General features: G+C 45.8%; 1 protein-coding gene and 1 long non-coding RNA gene across 6 annotated transcripts in view; one reads left to right on the plus strand and one right to left on the minus strand.

Moving 5' to 3' along the window:
* LOC106730067 overlaps positions 1 to 2,542 on the plus strand; it is a 58,952-nt gene extending 56,410 nt beyond the window's left edge. For both annotated transcript variants that reach the window (XR_001366497.2, XR_001366496.2), the window contains one exon: positions 2,167 to 2,542. This is a non-coding gene — a long non-coding RNA (uncharacterized LOC106730067). The remainder of the gene's footprint in view (positions 1 to 2,166) is intronic.
* SMYD3 (SET and MYND domain containing 3) overlaps positions 1 to 25,868 on the minus strand; it is a 557,874-nt gene that overhangs the window by 33,196 nt on the left and 498,810 nt on the right. The gene's annotated exons all lie outside the window — the stretch shown is intronic.

The following is a 25,868-nucleotide window of genomic DNA, read 5'->3' on the forward strand; positions in this document are numbered from 1 at the left end:
TCCACTCAACACTGATAGCTGACTTCTCTTTGCTGCTCTCAAACTCTTGCTGGCACAAGGACTAATAATTGGTGAATGGATTTCCCAGCTCAGAGATTTGAACTTTCTAGCTGGAAAACAAAGCTCCATATATATTTTTGATCAAAGAAAAATCCCCATCATTGATGTGGCATACACCTTTGGGGAGACACACCAGGAGAACCCATTTAACTGTTTGTTCATTTGCTCATTAGTTCATTCATTCATTCAGCAGTTACTGAGCACCCATTATGTGCCAGGCATTATAGAGATAAAGTGGGAAATAAGGCAGACAGTGGTTTCTGTCCTCATGATGCTTACATCACTGTGGAAGGACCAGACACTGAAAAGTAACAAGTCTGGTGAGCACCAGAGAGCCTTCTGTAGAGGTCAGTAGAGGGGGACCTACTCTAAAGTGGCAGGTCAGGAAGAACTTCCAAGCAGAGGAGACATTTTAGCTGGGGACTGATAGATGAGTCAAAATTAGACTGCTGAAGAATACTCTGGGCAGAAGGAACAGTAGGTGCAGGGGTCCTTGGGCACAGAACAACACTAAGTATTCAAGGAACTGATAAAAAGTCCAGGGGGCATAGCTCGGTGGAAGAGTGCAGTGCTTAGCATGCACGAGATCCTGGGTTCAAGCCCAGGTACCTAAAATATAAAATAAAATAAATAAGCCTGATTACTCCCACCCCCCAAAAAAGTCCAGTGTCCTGAGCATGGAACAAAGGTTATACAGGTAATAGTGATGTGCTGTGAGGAAGAAAGGGCACACAGACTACTCTACCTGCTGGATCAGCTGATTCAACCCTGGTGGTGAGTGAGCCAACGTAAGGCAGAACCCACCCTTATCACCCACTCGTGTGTCAGGTCCACACAAGGGGGAGTCTCCAGGGTCAGGGTCAGCAGAGCTCTTCACGGGCAGGGCCTGGAGCTCAAGGTGACTGTACCTTTCACACCTCACTCCTGTTCAGGCCAGCAGCCTATAAATGCAAAGGCTTTCAAAAAAAGGCAGAGAGAGGCACACATGCATAATTAAAGGAGGAGTGGCAGTCACATTTTTAAAGCAGGAATTGCCACAGATAAGCCACAAGGGGAGATGGATGTACTCTGTGATTCCCTGGCACCATCACTTGAATTATTTGTACTTGTTTGCTAATTCTGTAAAGACATTTGAGCATCTTTATGGATCAACCAAAACTGGAAACTTGACATCAGGGCTGAATTTGAATCTAAGACTCTGGATGGCTCTCTGTTCCATCTAACCATCAGGCCCATTAATTTCCACGATGAAATAATGAATTTTTTGTTTAAATCACTGTATGTTCCTGAGTAAACTGTATTTCTCAGTTGCAAATATTACATCTACCTCAAAAGCCCAGGAAACATAAAAGCAGGTGATACATATATTTCATTCTGTAATCATGGGCGTGAATTTGGTCTTTGTCATAAGAAATGACCCACAGGAGATGGGAAGAAAGGAAGGGGCTGCAATGCAGCTGTTCAGCCAGGCTGTGTGTCTTTAATAAGCTGTGCCACTAACTAGTGATGTCCCCATCAGACAAGCCATTCCTCCCCAGCATCTAAGAACTCGGTCAGTTCCTCGAACTAGTCATTTTCCTCTCATTCACAAGGGCATTTTGGGGAGGGGGGTGCATTTTGCAGGGAATGAAATGACTTAGGAAAAAGAACTTGTGATTTCACCTACGCAAAGAGGCCTGGCAAGCACAGCAAGTGCCTTTCCAAATCCCTCCTGGGCACCGAAGTACTGCTTGCAACACTTGTTAATGCCGTGGATCAGTTTATCCTCCGAACTCCATGACACTGCGAAATGGCATATGGAAACGGCAGGAGTCCCACACTCGGGGCACTGGGACACTGTGTCTCTGTCGGTAACCAAGGTTTATGCGCTCACTGTCTATGTTTTTCTTGAGTAGGGGCTGTGGAGCAGGGCTCAGCCAGATGGATTATCATTTTCTATAGTTAATGAGTTTATCTGTCTCAGGAAAGAAATGGGGGGAGAGAGAGAGAGTGAAGGGCGAGGGGAAGGAGGGAAACCAGAGAACGTATTCACGCTCATATGAGCATCAGTGAACATTTGTTCTGTAGAAATTCAATTTATTAAACAGAAATTCTGGTCTTTTGCAGCCTCCAGCCAGATTGCCTCTGATATCCAAAGGGTCACATGTGTTTGGAAGCCACTGAAGAAGTGACACCGAGCAGCTTCTGCAGGACAGGCAGCCTCCTCCCCTCCCCTTCTTTTCTATCTTGTTTCTCCCTCCAGAATTGCTGCCTGACTCCCTTTCATCTGAGCCCCTCCCTCCGCCCATCATCAGAGCTACTTCATTCCTTCTGATTAGTTCTCACTGTCAGGCCCAAAGACAGAACCACCCAATTCGATTTTTTTAAAACATTCTAATCTTTTTCAAAAAATTGAAGCATAGTTGGTTTTACAATGTTGTGTTAATATGTGGTGTACAGCATAGTGATTCAGTTATACATATGCCTTTTCATAGTCTTTTTCATTATAGGCTATTACAAGATATTGAATATCGTTCCCTGTGCTGTACAGTAGGACTTGTTGTTTATCTATTTTATATATAGTAGTTAGTGTCTGCAAATCTCGAACTCCCAATTTATCCCTCCAACCCCCATTCCCCTGCTGGTAACCATAAGTTTGTTTTCTATGTCTGTGAGTCTCTTTCTGTTTTATAAATAAGTTCATTTGTGTCATGTTTTTAGATTCCACATATAAGGGATATCATATGGTATTTTTCTTTTTCTTTCTGGCTTGCTTTACTTAGTATGATAATCTCCAGGTCCACCCATGTTGCTGCAAATGACATTTTATTTTTTATGGCTGAGTAGTATTCCATTGTGTGGAATACTTCTTTATCCAGTCATTAGTTGTTGGACATTTAGGTTGCTTTCATGTCTTTGGTACTGTAAAATAGTGCTGCTGTGAGCATTGGGTTGCATATTTCTTTTCAAATTAGAATAAAATGTTCTAATCTTAAATACATATATGTGTGTTATGTTAGCAGCATATGTAAATTTCTTCTCCAAAAGGCTGCTCTGGGGAATTCTGCTTATGTCACTGTTCTTGGCTTTCTGTCGAATAAATAAAAGAGTGCTCTGTGCCTGGGGGCTTTACATCCCTCCCTCCCTTACTTCCTTGCCCCAGCTTCATTCCTTCCTGGAATACTTACTGAGCACCTGCAGTTAGCTAAGCACAGTTCTAGGTGCTGGACACTGTTCTAGAAAAGCATTACCTCCGTTAATCCTTACAATAATGTGAGGTTAACATTATTATTCCTATTTTACATATGTGAGAACTGCAGCTCATAGAGGTTAAATAGTTGTCTGAAATGACATAAGTGGTACAGTGCAAAACTTGTCTGTCTCTAACATGTAATCTTTATGATGCTATAAGCTATTAGCAGACAGTATCGCTTTGTAATCCGATCTAGTAAATTAACATGCCTAATTCTTCATGCCACAGGAGACTCTAAAAATTGATTTGTTAATGATGACAACCAATGATCAAGACCCTGATCACTTAGGGAACAAGTTGAGAATGAATTTCTGTCCCTCTTCACTCCTCAATAACCATGGAATTTTGACATGCCATTTGTTTTTCCTTTTGGTACCAAGCTAGTGGGGAGCGAGTATGTCAGAATTATCTGTAGGCCGTGACTTGAGTGATATCTGCAAATTGTCCATAGTTAATATACAGCTTGTTTTATAAATATGGCCCTAACAGTGACAAGTGCAGGAGTGGTCTGCAGGGCCAGGGTTAGAGTGGAGGTGGGGTGGGTGAGAGCCAGAAATCAAAATTCAAAGACAGTGACATCCTCGCAGGACTCCACACAGCAGACTCAGCTCATTCATCTCAGCAGCTGCCCAGTGTTTCCTGCCATCCAGCCATCCAGCACCAGCATGAGGACAAAATGTGCTTCCTCAAGTTATAAATACTGTGTTAAAGTAATACCCTCTGAGAAAGGCTTGAGTTTCAGGAGCATCACCTCATGCCCTGTGCTGCATTTCTTGTGAGAAACAGTCTTCCATCTGGAGTCTCACTGCATCTGCAGCGTGGCAGACAGTGCAGCACTAACTTGGCTTTAATTTCCAAACCAGACTCAGGTGGGAATGAACAAGGGTGTAGCCATTTCCTTCCCACTGGCAAGGCTTCAGCTTCCCCCAGGCCCCTTTACTCACCCTGGCCCGCTCCAAAGCGGTCACGCTGAGTGACCACCACCCAGAGGTCCACATCACACTTCACCTCTGAGCAGCACGCACTGGGTACCAGCCCACTTTCCTCCAAACAGGCCCTCCTGGCATCCGGGAGACATCCCTCTCAGTCCTTCTGCCTGGCTCACCCCGACACCGCTCGGCCTCTGCCCTGCCCTCCATACTGTCCGCACTGACTGCCCAAACCCCTGATTGGCCCACAGGCCCCAGGTGACCCGGTACACTCCTACCTCTATTTTATAACTACACAGAATTTTATCCTTACTAATGCTTTTTTGGGGGGGCCCTACACCTGCACTGTCTGATAGTTACCCCATTTTCTTCTGGTTAATGTTGTTGTAGTATCTCTGTCATATTATTTTTAGCCATTTGGTGGTGTTTGCTCCTCACGCAGCATGTAACTGCTTAATTTTTTTTTAATCTAGCTGATTATATTTTAGTATTTAAACGTAATCTTAATCCATGTATATTTATGGTAATACCTGTGGTTTTATAACTTCCTTCTTGTCATTGTTACCTGGAATTTTAGTTCCACCTTTTGATATAAACATGAGGAAAATAGTTACTTTCGTGGTCCTTATTAAATTATATTTATATTTATATTTTTACTAATTTATATGCCATTTCAACAATTCCAATACTCACTATTCTTCCATGCAGCCTACAACTTCCCTCTGGGATCACTTCTCTTCTTGTAATATGCATTATTTAACAATTCTTTTAGCAAGATTCTTTGTACTTCTTAAAATATCTTCATCTCATTCCTATTCTTGAAAGATAGTTTAGCTACAGAGAAGTCTCTCTTGACAATTATTCTCTTTTGCATGTTGAAGATACTATTCCATGTGTTCTGGCATCAAGGGCTGTTGATGAGAGATGTCTGCAACCTAACTGAAATCAGGCTTTGAGATCCTCTATCCTTGATGTTGGGAAGTTTCACTACAATACGTCCAAGTTTGGATTTCTTTTATTGATCCTGCTCAGTCCTAGGGAGTATGCTTTCAATTTGAGAACTCAAGTCTTTTTAAAATTCTGGTAAAATAAAAATTTGTTGGCTGTTTGTTTGGTTCTTTTGTTGAGAACCTCTTACTAGAAGTTTATTGGAGAATCTCAAAATATCTTTCATGCCTCTTGGCTGCTTTTTCACATTTTTTAAAATTTCTTTTTTCTCTCTCTGCTGCATTCTTAAAAATTTTTTAATTACTTGACTTTGAAATTTAGTTGATGTACAAATATTAAGTTTCAGGTGTACAACATGGTGATTTGACATTAAAATACATTACAAAATGATCACCACAATAAGTCTAGTAACGGTATGTCCCTGTAAAAATTACTGCATTATTGACGATATTCCTTATGCTGTATATTACATCCCCATGACTTACTTATTTTATAACTGGAGCTTTGTATTTCTTAATTTCCTCCACCTATTTTTTCACCCCTCCCCTGCCCTTCCCCTCTGGCAGCAGGCCATTTTTTCTCTGTATCTATGAATTCCTTTATATTTGGTTTTATTTTGTTTTTTACATTCTGCATATACATGAGATCATACACTATTTCTTTCTCTGCCTTAGCATAATACTCTCTAGAACCACCCATGTTGTCACAATTGGCAAGATTTCCTCCTTTATTATGGGTGAGTGGTATTCTGTTGTGTACATGCACACACACGTGCACACCACATCCCTTCTATCCATTCATCTACTGATGATCACTTAGGGTGCATACGTGTTTTCTAATTAGTGTTTTTTTCCTTTGAGTAAATACCCAGAAGTTGTATTGCTGGATTCTATGGTATTTCAATTCTTAATTTTTTGAGGAGTCTCCATACTGTTTTCCATAGTGGCTGCACCAATTTACATTCCCTCCAACAGTGTGTGATGGTTCCCTTTTCTCCACGTCCTGTAGTTCCTCATGTGTTTTGGAATGTTGGTGTACAAATTCATTTTCAGTGGGACATTCTCTCTCATCTGTCTCTGTCCCGGTCTCTATGTGTACCATGTCCCCACAAGTGCCTGGGTACCCATCGTGAATAGAATCTTAAATGATGGCTCAGAGATCCTACCCTCAGTGACAGAAACACTGCGGATCCTGTCACTGAGCCAGCAGTAGTTTGGCTCAGGTCCTGGTCGGGACCCGGAGCCTGACACTCCATACTTACTTAGAGATACACACTTCATTCTAGCCATCATTCTAGGCACTGGTTAGCAGTCACTTTTATCAGCCCCCTGACATAAGTGAGGGTGCCCTCTCTCACTTACAAACAGTGCTGATTTTAAGCAGTGAGCCTGACTCCACTTGCCACTTCGTCAGTACATATCTAGTCTTTGATACGTTGCAGGAACCAAGTTACCAGCCTTTCTACCTGCTTTCCCCAAGAGCCTGGGCACTAGTGGCTTCAGCTGTGGACCTGCTTTGCATCTCCCTTCTTGTTTTCTGATCCACAGAGACACATATCTTGCTTTGATCTTGGCTATAACTTTTAATTTCCTGTCATTATATTTTGTCTCTTATGGCTTAAAGCATGATCTAATAATGCCATCTTACCAAGAAATTCCCTGACTACCTTCATAACTTCATCTCATGCCATTAGCCCATGTGCTCCAGTCACCTACTCTGGCCTCTCCTCAGTTATCTGGTCAACCAAGACTTCTACCTCACACCACACACACGGCTACAGAGGAACAGCCAAACACCAAAATTTCTGTGTTCCTCTCTCCTCAAATGCCATTTTCAACCTTCACATTTCAGCTTGAATACATCTTCTAAGAGAGTTCTTTCCTGACCACTCAATCTTAGAAGAACTCCCTAAGTATTTGTTATGGTATCCAGTCAATTTTCTTCAGAGCAAAGTTGCAAACAGCCACAGATCTCCAAAACAGTAGCCACAAGAAGCCACACTTCTGTCTTTTTGGCCAAACTTACCTACACAACTCACACTGACAGTAGTGCTATCTACAAATACTATACAAAGGAATGCTCTGATGTGAAAGGAAATATACTGGGAAACCTGATTTTCTCTTTGGGACTTAGATGATGGAATTATCTGGAAGTTGGTATTATGTGTAACAAGCAAAGATTCTGTTATTTCAACATTTTTAATAAAAAAAAATAATAAAACCTTATTTGTTCAGACCAGTTGGGATGATGAAACAACTTATGTAATGGAAATCTGAAATTCTGGATTCTTTTAGCAAAATAGAGATTGATTTTTTATGAGACTGTACAATAACACAGAGTTATGGCTAATAGAACACTGCCAAATAGGGTCTCTGCCAGGACCTACTTTAATAAATAGGGAGGAATTACCTATGATTAGCGGCGTTTATTTGGTGGGATAGCATGCTGTAAAGGCAGCATGAATAATGAGTATTTCCCCTATAATTTCCTACATATTCATCATTTGCTTTTTAGGAAACATTTTTTTCTTCTATAGATACTGGGAATGTGAACATCAGCCCAAGTCCTCTCTAAACTACCATAAATTCAAAACCAGTAAGGCTTTGTGCGTTTGATATGCACAAATACAAAATCTGATATGCATATCAAATACAAAATGGTGTTTGATATTCACAAAACTCTTGCATATTTTGATCTGAATTTGGAAGGCAGCGTACTGTGGTCACACTCCACGCCCAGCCGGTCTCTGCGCGTACAGGGAGCGCCACAGCCGCACCAGGCGCTGTAACTACATCGCTGCCCCGTTCTGGCACATTTCAAACATGCAGCTAATATTTGGTGACGGGAGGAGTCTGCGTTTCTTTCTCCTTGCTCTCTCACTCTCTCTACAGAAGGCATCACTATCTGATTAGTCTGTCTAAAATGAAAGGCCATGATTAAAGGTGCAAAGCTCCTAAGAAATAATGATAAATTTGGAAGGACAGGAGAAGACATGTCTGTCCCAGCTGGCGCAGTCAGACGATGGAGGAAATTGCTTTTTTGGTAGTATGAGTGAAAGTTTTCAAAATAGTCACTACAAGGAGTTCTCTATTCAAGTACCAAATTGCCGGATACAGAATATAAGGGAGATTTGGTGCACATTTTCCTGTGAACAGGGCCTTCCTTCAAATGGCTGCTAATGTCAGTACAGGAAATGGCCATCTCTGAAGAGGTTTCACGTCTGCTATAAACGTCCACTACTGGCAGCTTTTCAAAACTGTGCAAAGACGTGTCTCCTCAATGCTTCTGGGTTCCAAAAGAGACCTGGACCAAGAGACTGTCAAGGCTCATTACTAGTGGTCTGTTTCCTGTGTGTTCTAGGGAATTCCATTTTCAGAAGCTGTGGGGGCTTTTCATAATATGGGTTCACGGATACTCAGTATTTGGGATTAGTAGTTTGGGGCACAGAAAACAGAAAAAGATGAGGCATAAATGTCCAGTGTTTTCCAGTAAATGAAAATGAATCACAGTCTAGAAAGTAGAAATAATCTTACCTTTAAAAATATGTACAACTTTCTGGCTACTTCTAATTCCAGGAAACCACCTGTGAGTATTCTCATATCAAGCTGTTGCAGGTGAGGATGGCTGCCCCCAGCTGCCCCATCCCTGCCCCAGCGCGAGCTGCTACATCCCTGAGTGAAGGTGGTGCTGTGCTTGTCTGCAGTCCCTCAGCCCTGCACAGAGGTGGCGGTTTCCAGCGTGAGCCGGAGGGGGCCCAGCCTGCAGGAAACTGCGGTCTGAGACGCCTTCTGAGTGAGGAGTCTTGACTGTTCAGCGTGCGCACGCGCAAACACACACACCCCCACACCCCTTGAGCCTTCTCCACGCTGCAGTGTCACCCAGCTTCTCAGTCTGCCCACCGCACAGCAGGAAAGGGAGAGGGCAGCATCAAGGGTCTCGGGCTCATGTGTTTTCTCCAGTCTAGGCTTGTCCTGTGTGAGGCTGACCTAGGGCGGGTGGCCACCCTTCCTCTGCCATGGCTGTATTTCCCATTCTCCTTTTTTTCCATCACTAGGTTACCACTCAGAGCTTCATCCCTCACTTTCAGGGTTCAAGTCTCTTCAGATCACCATTCCTGCCTTCACTCCCTATTTTCTTACTCTCCACCTTCTCTCTTTCATGTCCCCCAAGGATGCAGTCAGGCCCCCAGTCCTGCTGTTCCCTCATGCCCCTCAGACTGTGCTGCCCTGTCCCGCCTCATGTCCTGTTCCCTCTACTTTCAACCTCTCTCCTGATGACATCCTTGTGACGTTTTCACAGCCCATGAGTCCATCCATCTGACACACGTGCTTCCCCTCCCCACTCCCTGCCTTCTCTATCCTCTTCAGAATGGCCCCCAGCCCTTACACAGGCAGAGAACCCTCCTCTCCTCTAAGACATGGCAGCATTCCAGGGAAGCGGGGCTGCATGTGGGTGCAGGTGCAGGGTGTCAGAGGAGGGCTGAGCATCCTTGCTGCTCTGACACCGGTGTGCAAGGAGCCCCACAAGGAGGCCACATCCTAGGATGGCAGTGGGGGGCTCCCATGTCCCACCTCAACCACTCACTTCTATACATTCTGCTTCTTACACCCAGACCCAACCTCAACTGCGTAGGATCTCAAAACTAGTTTCTGTGAAGGGTCTGCAAGCAGCTCCTCCCCCAGAATCACCAGGTGTAGTGTCGTTATAGGGGAGAGGCACTACCTTTCACTCTACAAGGCCCTCTCCACGCCATTCCAGTGAAATGCAAACTTTATAGGCTTGAATGAATGGAACCTAGGATATTTATGTCTAGAAGTAGATTTAGTTGTCCTGAAGCAGACTACATGATGAGTCAGTTTATGCAAATGAACATTTTCATGCTTTGCTGGAAAGCGTAAATAATGTTAACCATGGGAGTAAATGGTGCAGGGCACATCACTCTCCCTGCATTCTGGCCACAGCACTGACAGAGAGGCATCCATCCTGCCCTGAAGTAGGTGCTCTGTGATGTCTGCTCGTGAACCACTGAGCCACAGAGGATGCCTGTGGCATCTCCAGCCCCGGACTGCACCTGCTCACCTCAGGCCGCACCGCAAAAATTCACTCCAACCGTGTAAGCAGTTGGCATCAACTCCCAGACAGACCAAGGGGGCATCTGCACTTAACAACAAAAACCCTGAGACACCTCTGGGCAGTGGCTGGCCTAAGGCACAGGCCCACTTCACCAGGCTTGTTTGGGGCCATCCTTGTCCGGCTCCATCCTTTGTCTCGCCTTTGCCCCCAGCCACACTAAACTCTGTGCAAATTCTTGAGTATGCCATAGCCCTCTTGCCCCAGAACCTGGGCGAGCTTCTCTCTGAGGCTGGCCCAGACCCTCGGCTAATTCACATCTTTCTCTCAGAACAGTGCTTCCTTCCTAATGCACCTCCTCCACCCCAGACCATGGCAGGCCCTTCCATCATAAGCTCTTATAACAGTACCTTTCCTTCAGAGCATGAACAAAGTTCATACCTACACGCTGTATTTGTAGAATGACGTCCTTAAGGTATGCCTTTCACACCAGGGTGTAAGCTGCCTGGTGGCAGAATTCCCATATGCTTTTTAAAAAACCCAAGACTGTATCTAACAGTGCTTGGCACACAGAAGATCATCAATAAATAGTAAAATATTTAAGAAGCTGATGATGAATGGTTAGAGTAAAAAAGCTGACAGAGAGCACCGCCCCATCCCGCAGACGTGCCCGTGTAAACGAGCACACTGCTGAGAAAAGTGAAATCTGTGGATAACAACGGATGAAAACTTTGTTCTTAAAGACTCTTTTTTGTACAAAAGTATAAGCCTAGGGCTTTTTTTGTAGGTAGTAATAAGGATCCTAAAACAAGTAGTAGACAACCCAGCACCACCCATGCGAGAGAGACACCCAGGGGCAGGTCCCCAGGACCTGGAAGAAGGGTTCGGTCTGGCTAATGAAAGAGGCCCTTTCCTTGGACACTGTGGCTGAAGATTAGCACTACCTTCACTGCCTTCTGGGAAGAAACAGAAACTAGTACAGCAGGATGCATTTGTGGTTAGTTGTATATGATAGTGAGTTTTACGTAGTTCTCATTGCAGAGCATGGGATTTAAGGATTCTCAACAAATTCTTTGTTTATCACATGAAATCCTGAGTTGAAGAAGCCCTCTAGATAGAATTACATCAGTAGTACCAGAACTCACTGGGTCTGATTTGGCTTTCAAAATCAAGTTTCTGGTGGACAAACCAAATGAACGGCCCCACTTAAGATAATTCGATCTCAAAGAAGTTTATTTTTGTCTGGGTGTGCCCCATATTATACCAGAACCGATTACAAATGTTTAAAATAGCTAACCTTTTAAAAACGTGTTTGAAGCTTTTATACGTAAAAGCGTTTTCAAAAACAATAATACTGTCAATAAACAGAGTATCAGATTTGACAGGGTGGATTACTAAGTGGTTGAAAAACTGTTCCCAGAAGATGTTGATTAACGTTTCCCTCCACCCTGGAGGGCACTGGAAACAGGCCATCCTTGGCCTGGATTTATTCAACATTTTAACCGTGATATGGATAAAGATATTTAAGACATGTTTATCAACCCTGTAGCAGCTCAGAGGAAGGGAGAACAGCTCTATAATCTTGGCCGTGTTACTTAATCCATTGGACTCTCCATTTCCTCATCTATAAAATGGGGATAATGATTCCTATCTCGTAGGGTTATTGTAAAGAAATAATGAGCTAAAAGTACGTGAAGTGAGCCAGCAAAGTTACTTATCCTCCTGCATACACAGAGCGATGGAGTCACGATTAAAAATAAGCCTCACGCTGTAAAAATGGGCTGAAACTAATAATTGTTATATCAAAATAAAAGTGGAATTCTCCAATTAGTTTTGAAAAAAATAACTTTAGAGAAGGATCCACAGAAAAACAATGGCACATGAAGAAACAAATGAGTGGCAAACAAAAACAAATATCAGAAAACAAACTTGGAATAATATCATCAAATCATGTTCTTCCAAAATATAACAATGTCACTTACAGAGTCTTAACTGAGGAGTCACTATACCAGTCAGTCTGTCCTACCCGTTAAAGGGCGTGTGTTGTACTGTTCAGTCCAGTGAGTCCTAGGGAACTGACATCAGCAATGTATAAGCCTTGCTGTGAATGTATTCAACTGTGTTTTATTTTATAATCATTTGATTTATTTAAAATAGTTTTGAGTTAATTTCAGAGTAAACCTCCATATCAGCAAAAAGTTACTGCAAACTCACGGAATGGGGGAGATCTGACCTGACAGGGCTCCTGAGACGAAGTTGTACGAGGTTTCACTGGCCCCCAGCTCAGCAGGCTGCGCCAAGGCCGCCGCGGGCCTCAGCCACGTGAGTCCTAGCGTCAGAGTCAAATACTAACCCCCTTTCTCCCCAGATCACGAGGTGACTCTCTTTTACTATAAATTATGAAAATAGCTACTTGATAGTAAAGTCAAAACTAATTTTATTTATTTAATTTCTTGCAAAATGATTTGTTGTTTTTAAAACGATTTTTTTTAAACTTCTGATGCCTCCCAGAGCAGAAGGATTGCTATATTAGAGATGGAATTCAGTCACGCTTCAGAGACACCAGGCCAGTGGCTTCAGGCTGGAATCTAAAGTCTGGCTCTGGGCTCTGAAGATTTCTGGCTTTTAAGGTGGTTCCAGTTTCTAATGTTCCCTCATGTGTCTGTCTGTGACCTAAAATTCTGTAATTTGAAAACACAATAACCAAAGTCAAGCTAGGAAGAGGGTGGGGAATGAACCTGATGCCCCATTCTGGAAGGCCAGCACTGCTTTCTGAAATGACAGAATGAGAGGAACAGACAGGCCCAGGAAGCAGAAGCCGTGAGGCCTCTGCCAGCTCTGACTCTGGGCAAATTTCTTAACTCAACTGAGATATGATGCTCTCATCTGTGAAGCGAGTGGCTGCAGCTAGGCTGTCTTCAGAGTTCTCTCCAGCTCTGAAATCCTGCCACCTGCTACAGCGTTAGCACAGAGGTAGACTGGCCGTTGGGGGACTTATGGACACTCCCCCCACCCCCCACCAACAGTGGCAGAAATGAGTTATAAAGCCTGAATGTTTAAGACTCACAGGGCAGGCAGGGAAGCTCTACGGCTTCTAAAAATGTCTCCAGTCCTTCCTCATTATCTGATTCACGGAATCTAATTTAATGGTCAAATTCCAGAACCGCGTGCCAGAACCTCCAACTGTGACGTGAAAGATGGTCATCTTGGGCACGGGGCTCAGTGATGAACGACTTGCCGTATGCTCACACACTCTGTCATTTGCCTCCAGCTGTTTATATGTCATGCTGAGGCCAGGAGAAGTGCCAGTAACAAACCGTCAACAACAACAAAAATACCAAGTTACGCAAGGTTTTTGAGACATGATTGCTGCTGCTGAAAACATTTAGCACTACAAGCCTGATGTTTCAGGTTGAACTGTATGAACGTGACAATTTTGGAGACCAACAATAACTGACTACCAATAGTCTCATATGGTTAAATCTCTACAAAGATCCCTGGTAGCTGGGGAAAGGGGAGTCCCACTGGCCTTCCCCTGAGCGCAGGGCAACAGAAGGAAGAGAGATGCAGTCCCAATACGAAGCCAGGACACGGGGAGGCTAAATGGTTCTCATGTAACAAAAGAACAATTATGGAGGTGTCTTCTGGAAGTACTAGGTGAGGATTCTTAAGGAAAAGAACAAATTTATTATTTCTGGAGTTAACAAAAATGAATAGAAAAATAACAAAGCCACACAGTTTCAAAGATTTTTTAAAACATTCACATGCCTGATTATGCAGCCGACACAGGGGAAAGAGAGATGAAGAGAACCAATGCTGCATCCTCTGAGCCCGGGATCCAGCTGTGCCCGATGCCACACACCTTGGACTTTCCACTTATATGAGCCGTCCCATCAGAAACCATACTCACACATACACAAAATAACAACTGTGATGTACACAGAAGCTTAAGATGCGAGACCCAACTGTCTTAAAATGTTGAATCAAATCATAAAAAGGCGGGACCCAAGTCACATCAAAAATTTTAAAAGGCTTAGGCTTCTAGTCTGAGTCCCAGATCCACAGGGTCCAGGCCCAGGTAGCTAAAAACCCACAGAGATTTTATTGTTTACCTAAGATTCTGGGTAAAAGAGAAAAAAGAACATGTTTCCAAACATATGTTTCCTGTTTCAAAACAGGAGATAATGAAGGAGAAACTTCTCACCTCCATGGATTTAGCGGGTGCATCAGTGTCTAAGGCAGAGCTGAGAAGGGCAGAGTCAGGCTGTTGCACAGTCGAGTCTTCAGAACATAAGACAGAGGCAAGCTTATTAAGCCCTCGTTCACAGGCAACAAGCTGGAGGCTAGGTGAACTGTGTAAAATTGCACAAACCCAGAGCTAAGGTTTGTTTGAAATTATCAAATTATTTGATTAAAACTATTGGAATATTCCCATATTATTCTAATAATAAAAATATGAGAACAGTACTGAAGTCAATTTGGCCTCTTCTCTGAACTGATGACGTTTGCTGACGGATGTGCAGTGCAGGCAGTAACAGCCGCCTGCTGGTTTCTGTCCTAAGTCTTCCTGCCTATATTCCTGCTCTTATAATTTATCTGTTTCAAGCAAATAAAGATTGGTTTTAATTTATTGCCAAAATCTCTGGCTTGGGCAAAGGATAAGTTGGAATCAAAAAATATTTTGTTTTTTACCATCTATTGGTCACTACTTGAAAATCTGTATTCAGTGTTCACCCCATCTGCAGCTCCAGACAACCAAAAGAAAATTTTGTACTGTTCCCAATTCAGACTGGTGATGCATTGTGCCATTATCCTGCGAGCTAATATGAGATTCAGTAGCTGCTGTCTCACCTGACAAATATGCCTTCAGAATCCAGGCTCGGGCACATTACTTGAAGAATCTGCAGCTAGGAGTTTAACATAATTTATACCCTCAAATGCCTCACTACCGCTTCTGTGTATGCAGCCTGTGACTTGAGATAGAAGGATAAAGAAACCAGACTGGTTCTCTTCTTTCCCACCCCATCATCTAATTGGTTTTGGACATTCCTTCCATCCCTGTAGCCATCTATTATATACTGAGGGCCTACTGTGTGCCCCAGAGCAAGTTAGCTGCTGGAGGGATGGTGATGAGTAAGAGTCTGTCTAGTTGTTCAGCTCCTTTGCTATTCACAGGAAAAATCAAAGAAAGAGAAAGAGAAGAGAAAGCATTCTAGTCTGGAGAAGGATTAGAAAGTATACTAAAAGTACTCCAAAGTGGGGATGCAGAATTAAAATGTACCCCAAAAAGAATGCTGATGCTCCACCCCATAGATCAGTAATTAACACATTAGCAGCTTGTGTTTGTTGAGTGCTTATTTTGTACCAGGCATCTTGCTAATAAGACTCACCACCTTTAATCCTTATTACAGCCCTATGAGGCAGGTACTGTCAATACACACAAACCGTAGCAATAGTAAAAATGAGGCCCAGAGAAGCTAAGAATCTCATGCCTAAAATAAGAGACCCCAAAGCAGTGGAGTTGAGCACAGCACTATTTTGAGTCCTGTTTGAACTCTTAGTGCTATACTCAGTAATTTACTCCTAAACCTCTACCTTGCCAATCTGGGATACATGGGGTTTCTGAAGATGAATTTTCAAAATGAGTTTAAAAAAAAAAAAAGTCATGTCTTCCCAAAAGTTAGAAATGAATCCGACTGAGGACGGGGCCTGAAGGTGGGCCTCTGCTACAAGTCACTTGTGGGCTGTGGGCCAGCTGCTGCTGCCCACGTCGACTCCCCCCGCAGCCAGCACCGCATGCCTCCTGGTGCGGAGGTCGGGCTGCTGGCAGGTGGAAGTTCTGCCCCAGGAGCACTCAGCTCCACTGTGGCCAGAGTCACTGTCCTCAGCATAGAGACCCAGGAGCTGACCAAGTCTCTGTGGGGCCACTGGCCTCAGATCGAAAGTCCATAAATTATTTATTAGCACAGCTCTGCAAAGCAAAGATATTTTTACCAACAAAGAAAAAAAGTTAGGAGAATGATGAAGTGAGGGAAAAACATTTGGCCAAGGCCAGACAGGGTCAACCAATTAAGCCTCCCAACTTCTGGACAAATGTCAATACCCTGCTCACTGGTGACAAGTCAAGAATGGACCCTAAATTGCCACAGCTCCTTGAGGGAAGCCGGGCTGGCAGCAGAGGTGTCATTACCGGCGCACGTTAGTGAGAGCAGTAACAGCCAACTCGAAAACGGCCTTTCATTCATGGACTGGTAGTTATTTTCTGGTCTCCAAGAAACCAAATAAAATTAAAATGCACCATTAATAACAAAACAATACTTTACTATTCCCCTTCTCTTTCAGAGACCCATCAGTGACTGCGTCTGATCAAAGCTGAATTATTAAATGTCTATAGATTAATCCCATAATTCTCAAGGGCCTGGAGTTTGTAATTTCCCTGAAAAAACAGACACAATCTACACCGTGAAAAATTTAATTGCACTTTAATTACCAGTTAGGCTGACTAGCATGAGATATGGGTGCCTTCAATTTCTAATAGTCATTATGATTCCAAGAGAATTTTGAAGGGAAATAATTGAATCTCTTGGGAGTATTCTCCTCTCTGCCACTGCCAAAATCAAAATGAGGACAGAAAAAAACGTAAAGGGTGATTCAAATTCTTCCAGATCATAACCCGGGACGGCCCCCAGCAATAATAAACTGGCCGTTCCCAGGCAGCTGCACTGCACATTTGGGTGATATGCTAATCCAGAAACCGGTTTCCTGCAGTTGAGTTCTGGTACATTAAACAGATAAAGGCTCTGGGCTGGGATGTTTCTTTTCTTTTTTTAAAATCAGATCCAAAGATGCCATACTTGCTTTGTTCCTCAGAGCTAGGCACCAGTGTGGCCACGTGTGCCCCACCCCCCAGCACGTACACACACACTCACACGGGCACAGGTACACACTTCTCTCCCACCTGTTTCCACGATGTTTCCAAAACATCATTTCTAAAGGAAAAAGGGAAGAAAGAAAGTAATACCACCAAAGAAGTCTCCAACAAAAATGGAAATTGCAAGAATTTAAGAGGATATAACAAGTTTAGCCTTCAAACACTCACTTTATCAGAGAACTGACTGACTCGGGAAGGAGCAGGACCCCTGGGAGCTGGTGCAGGAGGCAGTGTGTGAAGGGTGGCGAAGTTGACCACTCTCCCTTCCTCAAGTGCAAGGTGGCAATCTAGACGCCCTGAGGTTCTCAAGGTGTTTGCCGTGTGTGTGTGTGTGTGTGCGTGTGTGTGCGCGTGCGTGCGCGCACGTGTGTGTGATTGGTGATCATTTGGCAGCTGGATTATAATTTTGTCTGCCAGGCGAATAAGAAAAAAAAAAACAACTGTTGAGAATCATCTGCCCCTTTTCCCTTCTCCAACCAGGCACACATTTTCCTTCTCCAATCCTCTGTGTCAAACCCACCTCATACAGGGTTACTCTGGGCTTTGATAGGATTTGCATCTGCCTCTGTCAGGGACTCAGTAGCTGGTTGAACGGCTCCCATCCCAGCCACGGGGGTCCCAACCTGTAGGGGGTTCCCTGCGGAGGAAGTGGCACAAGCCCTTTCCTCCTGCGCCCCGTGGATCCAAAAGGAGGAAGTTGTGGAGCTGAACTCTGCCATCAATACCGAGAGGTACCTCGTCTCAGGGTACCTACTTCGACTTCTTTGGGGTGGCAGCTAGGGCCACAGACACAAAGTACTCAGGTTAGGGACAAAGATGGGGCAACATGAGAATGCCACTCTACACATCAGCAAGTTCAGGCTCCCAGCTTGCAGTGTGAGGACCTGAGACAGTAGACATCTGAGCTCGGACAAACCGGACCAGCAGGACAGCGGGGACACTGAAGAGAGGATCCAGGCCAGCCCAGCACAGAGCTGGTCCCAGAGCCACAGTGAGCAGGGATGATGCCTTCATGCGAAGGAAGTGGGAACTGGGAGCAGAAGCTCCTCTACAGCCCCGACAATTTATTATTTTATGTAAGCATTTGGAGTAAACTGTATTGCGTCTTCATTAAAGATGGTGAGATCCCTCTCATTCTCATCTTCACCAAGCCCTAAGGTAGAGGCATCCGCTGGGTAGCTGATATGGCATTTCCTAATTTACCACCAAAACCAAGATTTTGGTCTCAGGAGGCAAACCTAGGTAAGCAGGCTGCTTTGGGCATGTCAGCAGCAGAAGTGGGTTTCACCAGGTTTAACAGTTCTCCCTGCGGCCTGGGCAGAAGAAGGCTTCCTCTCTCCACCCATGCTCCATGGGTTTAAGCCAGGACAGCATGGCTCCCGAGTTAGAGCAGCTCTTCTGAGCTAACACCGCCTCCCTGGCTGGGTACTGAGTGGAGGCCTCTCCCCCAGCAGGCTGGGAGAGGCTTGTGTTCACAGAACCCAGACCCTAGAGTCTAGAACGCATTCCTCAAGTGGGCACAGCAGCCTGGACTGATGATCCCTCGCCCAGGAATGACTGTCACCACTGTGGGGCTCTAATGGGGGGCATCTAGTCAGGGTCTCCCCTGACTTCTCCCTACTCCATTTCCAGAACTGTAAAGGGCCTGTAGGAATCAGAACTGACAAGTGAGTTGAATGGTTCAGAAGCCAGTCTACAGCCCCGCCTCCCCGTCATTCACCAAAAGTTCTGTCCCTGCTTGGGCCACTCACTCCTTCCAGGGCGGGTGGGCTGGCTAGTGAACTCATCAAGCCTGGGAGCTGCGCTCCGGCTCAGCCGCTGGCTTCAGAGCCCGGCGTGCCGCAGCCGACATGCCTGAGCAGCGGCTTCAGGTCGGAGGAGGCTGGAGGAGGGAAGCCATCAGCGCTCTGTGTCCACCCCGTCTAAGCCCCGGGATCCGCGTCCAAATGCTGCAGTTTGAACAACGGAACTGAACTGGGAGCTGTGGAGAGAGGACTGGTTTGCAAAGAAATCCTCAATGGAAAACCGAACTATGATGGCAGGAGGACGCTGCAGGGGGACCTCGCTGCTAAAGCCACGTGACCTCGGAGACCGAGGACACGCAGAGGCCACATTGAGGCAGACTGAAGGACCTTCCTAGGGAAGATCTTTTGGTAGCTGTTGAGGTCGTCAGATCTTCCGGCCAAAGTCCCTAGTGCTCATTATCCTTCTGATACTATTTTTTCACCTCCCTTCAGGCTCCCTGGTGCACCTTCCAGTTCAACAAGGCATCTTGTCTCTGAAAGAACTAGTCCCTCTCAGAATTTAAAAGTGTGAAGGCTGCGTTGCAGCTGCCACCTTCGGGCAGATCCACTGATGCACACTCCTGCGGCCTCCCCGGTTTCCCAGTGTGATGCGAACGAACACCGTGCAGCAGGTAAACAGGGCGCATCAGTGCAGAGCACAGCCCTCATTTATAGATCAAACACCTGCCACCAATTTAAACAGTAGTTATCTAACTTGAAAGTTGAGCGAGAGACTGAATGCCCCCTCGAAGCAAGTAATTTTGGAGCAGCAGTTCATGTATACAGATGTGTTTAAAGCCTACTTCAGAATGCTATAATTATCATCAAAAAGACAGATTCCATTAAATATCTGTTATGCTTTAATATCTGTATTCCCAGACAGATTTGAACAAATGTTGAAAGTCTTGGGTTTCTTAACCCTATACTTTTAACATTATTTCTTTAAAAGACTAGGACTTAGGATCTTCAGAATTTGGAAAGCCATCTGATCAGAGGTTTTTGGAGCAGTTAATGATACAATCCGGCTGTTCCTGTCATTTTGCTTTTTCAACCACAGTTCTATCTCTAGCCTCTACCAGATACATAACAAACTTAAGAGTTGGAGAAAGCTATCTTCCTTATAAACACAAAAGAGTAAAGAGTGAGTGCATCTCTAATCACAGCAAACAATAACCATCATTTCTTAAATGTTAAAAACTAGGCGATGTGTGGTACAGGTGCACTGCACATATTTTCCATTAATGCTTTATGAATACATTAATGAACTCCTGAAAAGTGGTCTTATTATCTTCACTTTACAAGTGATTAAAAACTGAGGTTCTAAGAAGTCAAGGACCCTGCCTGAGATCACCCAGCTAGTAAGTGAAGGAATTCGGATTTGAAGAATTTGGTTGGCCTGGCTCCAAAGCCCTTGTTCTCTCCGGTACATCACACCAGCTTAGAGAATGCCGCTTCTTCTTTGTGTAGACTGTTTCAAAATTGATTTGCCATTTACAGGGATATGGAGTGTCCTTCTGGAAGGAGGTGATGACTATCACCTTGAGATTGGCTTGACCCCTGGGACATGAGTCAGCCCACGGGCAGGATGTGGGCTACAGGCCGCATGAGTCAGTCACATGTGTGGGCAGGTCATTTACTTCAGTGACATTTCTTCTCTCCCAGAAAATCATGAGTGGATTAGAAAACTTTTATACTCCTTGTAATTCTAAAATTCTTTATGTCTCCAGGCCATGACTGCTTTACCTCCTACAATGAGGAGGACAGACAGGCTTGTGCTCAGAAGGGCCTGCACTGTTTCAGTTCCCTGAGTGTGCCAGCCTGCCTCAAGCAGGAGATGACGCACCCTCCCCCTCCTCCAGGTACCTCGACTGCCGTCTGATGAACGGATGAGGGAGTGTCCACACACAGTCACACTTATATGGGTCTTTACGATGCTCTGTGGGAGGGTGTGCCCTCTCAGTTCCCTCCTTGATGAGGAACCTAACACCTGCAGCCCAATTCAAGCCTGAGTGACGGAGGGGCACTGTCTAGGAAGAGATGTTTGGATTCAGGTCTAGGGAACCACGCCCTTGTCAGGGTACCCTGACAGAGAACATTCTCAGTCCTCTGACACGATGAGAAACTCACCCAGTGGCAGGAATCAAAAAGTGAGAGGTGCTCGCCCAAGAGGGCGGGTGAGAGAGAAGCACGACCTCATCTGTCAGGATATCATGAGCATCTCTTCTTCTTTTGCGGTATGAATTACTGTGAGTGAGTGAACCTCACTGGATGCGCAAGCCGGAGTCTGATGTTCGCACCAGCGGAGATGCAGCCTGGGCCCGGGAGGAAGACGCAGGCACCAAGGGGCGGTGATGGGTATGGGACTGTCGCTCTCATTTGAAAAGGTCTTTGGACAGAATTTACAAGGGTCAGCACACAGCCTGAGGGGCGACCCTCCCTCCCTCAGGTGCAAGCTCAGCAGCTGGCCTCACGATAAGACTAAATGACTCCAAGCCTGGAGTGAGGGAGGTGGCCCAGGCAGTCAAATCACACCTAAGAGTGGGCAAGAAAGGAAGCCATGCCCTAGCCTAAGCGTATCTGGAAGCCACACGTGAACAGTCATTGTCTGAAAAGAGATAATCAACACAGATTTAGAAGGCCAAGCCCCAGTCTAACTAATCTGCTCAACTTTACAGCAAGGAGATGGCCCCGCACATCAAGGAGTTCGTTGTGGTTTCTAGAAGCTCCACAGAAGGCCTCCAGATAACACCAGAAGCTGGGGAAAGGCTCTGGAAGCCACAGAGCAGAGGTGGGCCTGGGGAGGAGCTGTCCTCCTGAGAAAGGCACAATTTAGAGTTTCAAGGTCATCAGAATATTAGTCCCTAAATTGCTCTTTTGTGTGGGTCACCTCATGGGGCCTTGTCTATGCAGAGATGAGTCGCTGGTAGGAAATGAGCTAAAATACTAATTGTAGTTGCTTTGAGGTGATGGGGTTGTTTGCAAGTTTCCTTATTGGTTCACCTTCTACATTTTTAAAAAATAACGACAGCATATCTTATACTCAGGGAAAAAAAGGGGGTGGGGGGATAAATAACGAAGTCCAGGTGCTGTCCTTACATCCTGTGGGAGCTACAAAAAGGAACCCAAGGTGATGCCAGCGCACCTGCCGTCCAGCAAACGAGGAAAGCACGATTTCTATGTGAACTATTAAATATGGCTTGAACTGCAGTTCCAAGGGAAAGCTCTCAAAGTTCTAGTGTCCTCCTGCTTTGAACAGAAACAATTTGACAGTATCATTTATAGCCATGACCAATTATCCAAGCCACTATCTTCACAGAAATGTTAGAAAATTAAGGTGGAAGAATGTGTGCGGCAACAGCAACTGGAAGGCCAGCTACAGCTCAGCTTCTTAAAAGAAGATCCCTTCTCCCTTGATCTTCTCATTTAATTGGGGGCAAAAAGAGAAGCCCATTGTCCTACCACGGATTTGTTTCCAAGCCTTGTCCTTCCAGGACCGCACACTTTCAGCCCCGGGACCTGGGACATGGCTGCTGCTGCAGAGTTTTACTCAACGATGGGTCTGACCCACTGGGCTGTGTGACCGGCATCGCTGAGGAGCCATCCTTTCTAAAGGGTTTGGGGTCACCGAGCTTGTTCGGGCTCTGCAAGGAGCCATGATGCAGAAGACTGTGGGACTGTCCCCCTGACAGAACTTGGGAATTTCCAGCAGGGATGTATTCCTCTGCTTCTAGATTCTCAGGAATGACCTCCTCCTGTGGATTCCATCACACATACGCTCTCTTCAAGGTCCCCAAGAACATACTCCTCACAAAAGGGCCTTTGGTTAGTGCTTGAGAAGAAGGGTAGACTAAACTCACAGGGGTCATCTGAGTGGACAAGGCCAGAGCGGGACAATGGTCTTGATCCCTACTCTGCATCCCCAGGTACCACCTCCAAGGAAGATGACTTTTAGGCAAGCCAGGCAGCTACTGCTACCAAATAGGGCATCTTCAGTGTAAGAAACAGAAGACACTCATATCCGTGACCCCCACAAGGCCCCAAGGCCTCCTTCCCAGACACGCAGGGATGAACTCTGTGTGCGGCTAAGAATTCCCACTGACCTTCCAGGTGTTGAGGTTCTGGTCTGGGATACACTCCGGCCTTCCCTCTAAAGTTATAAATAGATTCAAAACTTAACAACGGAAATCTGGGACCCAGTGTTGCTTCTTATCCACAACTACAAGAAGCCAAACATCCCAACCAGAAGAAAACAGGAACACACATAGGAAGCTGTCGTTGACTAACAGGACATCATGGTAGCAGAGCCAGGGGAGCCGCTGGTTAACTCAGCGTGAAGATTTCTGTCTCCCACCCAGAGGTGCATGCGGACCTTGCACCTGTGTTCCCATTCTCCCCGACGTCACCCAGCCCCAGCAGGGCACTGTAATTTTTCTTGAAGAGTAGCTTCTGGATAACCTGCCTCAGAATAGCTGGGGAGCTAATTATACCCGGATCCCAGACCAACCGAGGAGGTTTTAGAGGGCTGGGGCCTGGGGAAGCTGCGTGCTTAACTCCCGAGTGACCCTGATGTATATTAGAACTTGAGCACCACACCCAAGGAGGTGCTCAGATCCTGTTGCCAGCAGCAACCTGATGGATGGTGGCAGAAGCCACAGTGTCCCCTCTGTGTGCGTCCTCTGCGTGGTTGCTGTCCTGCTTGACAGCATGAGAACACCCTTCACAGGTAAGGATGGTGACAGAAGATCACGTCTCTAGCACTTTACAGCCTACAGAGTTTTCCAAAGACAGCGTCTCACCACATCAAGCCCTCTGAGATAGGAATTAGAATCCATATTCATAAACTCAGAAATTATGTGTCCTGAAAATACTGCACAGACAGCCTGCTGGTAAATAGCTGAGTTGACCCCTTGGACCTGGGTTTGTTATTCTAAACGCTATGATCCAACCATTCATTAGAGCTGCCCTCCAAGTGCCTGCCCAATGTTGGCTTCCTTCTCTGGGCGAGCGGGCAAGGTGCAGCCCACGATTCTTTCAAAAGAGCCACACACCTCTGCGGAAGAAGATGGGCCAGGGTACCTCCAAGGGATTTCAGTCAAAGCCTTGGGGTGCTGGGGAGGACTGAGCATGTCCAGTGAAGTTCACAGGGGACAGAGCGATAGACCCGGGGCCTCCTTCCTACAGTCAGCCTCTCCTACCTATGCCAAGCAATCAAGGGCTTCTTCAGATGGGTTACAAATGAGCATTTAGTCTGAAAAGAAAATCAAGTCTGTTTCTGGGCAGATGGCAGAGAGTGTTCCTCGGGGGCACAGCACTGTCACTCCACCAAGACAGACAGTGGGGGCAAGGTCACTCTAGCTGTGATTGGGCTCAGCTAAGCAGGGTTCTCAGATACATCTCAGAATGGCGAGACTGAAGCAATGCAGTATTCAGCTGAGCCACTGCAAGGTCAGACATAACCCAACCCAATGTGACCTCTACCATGAGAGGTCCTCTACATCAGTGTAGAAAAAGCCACAGCCAGATGCCGCCAGCTGCTGCCTCGGTCCCTGGGGCTCAGCCATTTCACTGCGGACACTGTATGCTTGCGGCATCCTTTCCCCAGCAGAGGATGAGGACTGGGCAATTGTTCTCTCCAGCCATCCTGCTGGCCTCCCATCCACTGTCGCCACGGCTTCTCCAGTGTGGCCCCTCCATCTGCCTGCTTTGTACTTGGTCTCTGGACCACTTCTAACTCTCCAATCAAAAGACATCTTTGCACATGTGGCATAAGGCCTATTTTTTAAAAAATCTTCCAATGAAAGACTGTCCTCAAATCTACCAGAACAGGGCGGAAGTGAGTGTTTAATAAACAGACTGTACAAGGATAAAGACTTGCCCTGTTCCCTTCCCACAGTCCAGGGCGGGAGCTGTAAAGTGCTCAGACGCTGTCAGAGCAAAGGGGTTTTCATTCTCTGCCTCCCTAATTATTCCGTTCTCTGTCTGCTGCCACCCACAGGCACGTGGGCCCTGATGAGGGAGCGCTCAGTCCTCTGGAGCAAGGCTGTGCTGAATCAGGGAAGTGAAATACAGAGTGACGAGGCTTTGGCTCTAGAAGAAGGGGCTGGATAGGAAGGGGACATGGGAAGGGCAGTTAGAGGACATGGCAGATAGTCATATCTTCTTTCCCATCTTCTTCAGGACGGCTTTAAAACCCATTTTTTCTCTCTTCCTCCCTCTCTGCCCCCTCCCTAAGCTCTTATGTGCTTGTGCTCTCCCTTCACACACACACACACACACACACGCACGCACTTCTGTTTCCAAGGCTGTAGCATCTGTGCTTGGAGAAGCACACCTTAGAAAGGCAGTGAAGTCAGGGGAGATAAAAGCAAGTGTCCTTTTTAAAACTCAAACATCCAAACTCACCACTGCACAGTATTAGCACTTCCTGGGCCAACTGCTTTGTCCAGGCAAAGCTCCCACCCGTGTGAGCCGTCTCAGTAGGACTGATCCAATTCAGCCATATGGACAGTTTTCATAGATGTCCATTCAAGAAGCTCTCACTGCTCCCATGTCTGCATTATCGACTCTCTCTCATCTTTTTCTCCTCCAAGTCGATCACTGAGGCTGTTCAGAGAAGCCATAAGCAGGATTTCTGCTCTCCTTTTCCACTGAGGGAGGACGGGCAAAGTAGCAAGGATACCAGGTGAGGAAAGAAAACTGGCGGGGCACCTGTTCCGGGGGCAGCGAGGCTCCCAGGGTCCGCTCCTCCAGAGGACTGCGCAGGGAGGAGGGCTGCGCGCGGGAGCCCTGCGGGCAGGGCCCCGCCCAAACCACCGCTTCGTGCTCAGGGACCCAAAGGCCCGGGTCTCGTCTCCTGTCACCGCAGCCTCCTCTCCTGCCCGTGATACCCGCTGTGGTAGCAGCCAGCTCATGAG

Source organism: Camelus ferus, chromosome 23, assembly GCF_009834535.1.
Source record: "Camelus ferus isolate YT-003-E chromosome 23, BCGSAC_Cfer_1.0, whole genome shotgun sequence".
Classification (NCBI taxonomy): Eukaryota; Metazoa; Chordata; class Mammalia; order Artiodactyla; family Camelidae; genus Camelus; species Camelus ferus.